Source organism: Eptatretus burgeri, chromosome 5 (assembly GCF_056783735.1).
Source record: "Eptatretus burgeri isolate ZD-2024b chromosome 5, Ebu_testis_v1, whole genome shotgun sequence".
Taxonomy (NCBI): domain Eukaryota; kingdom Metazoa; phylum Chordata; class Myxini; order Myxiniformes; family Myxinidae; genus Eptatretus; species Eptatretus burgeri.
This window is the reverse complement of record NC_140965.1, coordinates 106,609,676-106,612,476: the sequence shown is the minus strand read 5'-3', so window position 1 is coordinate 106,612,476 and position 2,801 is coordinate 106,609,676. Positions and strand designations below refer to the sequence as shown.

Genomic DNA, 2,801 nt, shown 5'->3' with positions numbered 1-2,801 from the left:
CACTAGAAAATTACAGGATGTTATGGTTTTGAAAAATTTCCCAATGAAGGCTTGCCTAGGCTTGCCCAGGGAATTTCCAAAGGAAACCACACCCACCAGTCTTTCTCTATAAAAGCTTCAAACCCAGGCTCCATTTTAAACATTTGTTTTTGCTGGCAATGGTGTTCTGTGTGCTTGTATCGAACTCTCTGTCTTCTATGGAACTAAACCTTCAAGTTGATGAACTGGATTCAAACCTCTTATCTATTGAGGTAAGATTTTTTATTTTCCTATTTTCAAACTTTGATTGAAGCATACTCATTTAATAATTAAATAACTTAATTAATACATTATTATTTTCTCTCACAGGAAATTGTGTCTGAAATACGAAATGAAAATACTGCTTTTGCTACAACTTGGGGGAAATTGTTGGCTTGGTTGAAGACCTTATGAGCGACCAAGACCTTGAGTGGGATGACTTTGGTGTTCCTTGGAACTCTCTGTCTTGTATGGAACTAAACCTTCAAGTTGATGAACTGGATTCAAACCTCTTATCTATTGAGGTAAGATTTTTTTATTTTCCTATTTTCAAACTTTGATTGAAGCATACTCATTTAATAATTAAATAACTTAATTAATACATTATTATTTTCTCTCACAGGAAATTGTGTCTGAAATACGAAATGAAAATACTGCTTTTGCTACAACTTGGGGCGAAATTGTTGGCTTGGTTGAAGACCTTATGAGCGACCAAGACCCACAGAACGAGTTCGTCCTTGATGACCCAACCAAAGAGTTATACCTTGGAGACCAGCAAAATCCTGAAAAAGAGTTTTACAGCAATAGTACTCATTGTGAGTTATCAAGACAATACCCACTGAACAAGTTATACCTTGATGAGCCAGAATACAAGTTTTACCTTGGAGACTCACAAATTTTGAAAAAAATCAAGAAATGAGTTCTGCCTTGATGGTTTAAATAACTACCTTGGAGACTCAGGAAAAGGGTTCTGCCAAGATGGTTCTAAATATGGGGCCTACCTTGGAGACTCACAAATTTTGAAAAAATCAGTAAATGAGTTCTGCCTTGATGGTTTAAATAACTACCTTGGAGACTCAGGAAAAGGGTTCTGCCAAGATGGTTCTAAATATGGGGCCTACCTTGGAGACTCACAAATTTTGAAAAAATCAGTAAATGAGTTCTGCCTTGATGGTTTAAATAACTACCTTGGAGACTCAGGAAAAGGGTTCTGCCAAGATGGTTCTAAATATGGGTCCTACCTTGGAGACTCACAAATTTTGAAAAAATCAGTAAATGAGTTATCCTTAAGAGACTTTGTAAGTTGGTTTTACTTTGAATACTTGAAATGTGGGTTCTGGATTGATAACTCACAATGTGATACATATCTTGGAAACTCAACGGGAATGTGGTTATACCTTGAAGACTTGGAAAGTTGGGTTTATGTTGGACACTTGAAACTTTTTTGGGGGCTTTTATTTATTTATTTATTTATTTATTATTATTATTATTTTATTTATTTATATTTTGGAGACTTTTGGAGTTGCTATCACTCTTTGGGATCTAAACCTATCGATGTAGTTCTTTGTCGGATGGTGCTTGATGGGAGCAAGATCAAGAAAGTTCTGGGAAGAAAGTGCAGGCTTACTCCCCCTTTCTACGTCATCAAACCTGAAAGCCTTAAAAGACAGAATTGGAAGAAGAAAAAAAAAAACGTAAAAATATATATATATATAGGTGGAAATCTCATTTTGAAAAAGACATTGTGTTGGGCGAGGATTGAGTTAGGGTTGAGATTTTGAATGTGAGGGTTGGGACACACACACATACACATCAACAAACAAAAGTTAAGCCTTGACTATTCAGTTGAGGATTCTGTGTTTGGGGTTCACAGATCTAAGAACGTCCCCCTTGACACACATTATATACTGTTATACACCTCGGACTTGGCCCTCGAGTGTCCACAACGGTGTATAGTAGGAGGGAGTGAAGCGCCAACCTATTGCTCCCATTGCACACACACACACAAACAAAAGTTAAACCTTGACTATTCAGTTGAGGATTCTGTGTTTGGGGTTCACAGATCTAAGAACGTCCCCCTTGACACACATTATATACTGTAATACACCTCGGACTTGTCCCTCTAGTGTCCACAAAGGTGTATTATCTGCTTAGTTTTGTCTTTTGTAATTCCTGTGAATAAAATGAACCTAAAATCTCTTCCCCTTCCAAATCATATATTTTATAAGTCCAAGGAACTGTATCTATTACATCAACAATTTTAAAAAGTTCTTTCGTCCATCGTTCAGTAAAACCCTTTTCAAAATGAGATTTCCACCTATATATTCTTACGATATCACCAACTTTGAACTTAGGTTTTCTGACATTAATCTCTTTTTCATATTTTAATTTTGTAAATGTTTCTGATGGCTTCATATTCGTTGACGTGTGAATCGTGTCATTATACTTATCCACAATATCCTGAATAAAAGATAACCATTGTTGTGAACCGAGTTGGGTGAATTTTTTATATAGTCTCTCTTTTAAGGTACGATTAAAACGTTCAACAACAACTGCCTTCCCTTCATTAAAGGTACTGTATAATGTAATACTGTTATTTTTTAGAAAATTCATAAATGTCTTGTTATAAAACTCTCTACCCTCATCAGTCCACAATTTCTTAGGTTTTCTCTTACTTTTATTAAATATCTGTTGAAAAGCTAACATAAGAGTATTACCTGTTTTGTTTTTTAAAGGGACAACCCACGCATATCTACTCCTCAAATCAATAACGGTTAAAGCAT

At 35.5% G+C, this 2,801-nt stretch overlaps 1 long non-coding RNA gene across 1 annotated transcript in view; it reads left to right on the top strand.

Annotated features, from left to right (window-relative positions):
* LOC147027116 (uncharacterized) overlaps positions 1-2,506 on the top strand; it is a 2,592-nt gene extending 86 nt beyond the window's left edge. The window contains exons 1-2 of the long non-coding RNA XR_015058686.1: positions 1-542; positions 641-2,506. The exon at positions 1-542 is cut by the window's left edge and continues 86 nt beyond it. This is a non-coding gene — a long non-coding RNA (uncharacterized LOC147027116). The remainder of the gene's footprint in view (positions 543-640) is intronic.
* The last annotated feature ends 295 nt before the right edge of the window (positions 2,507-2,801 follow it).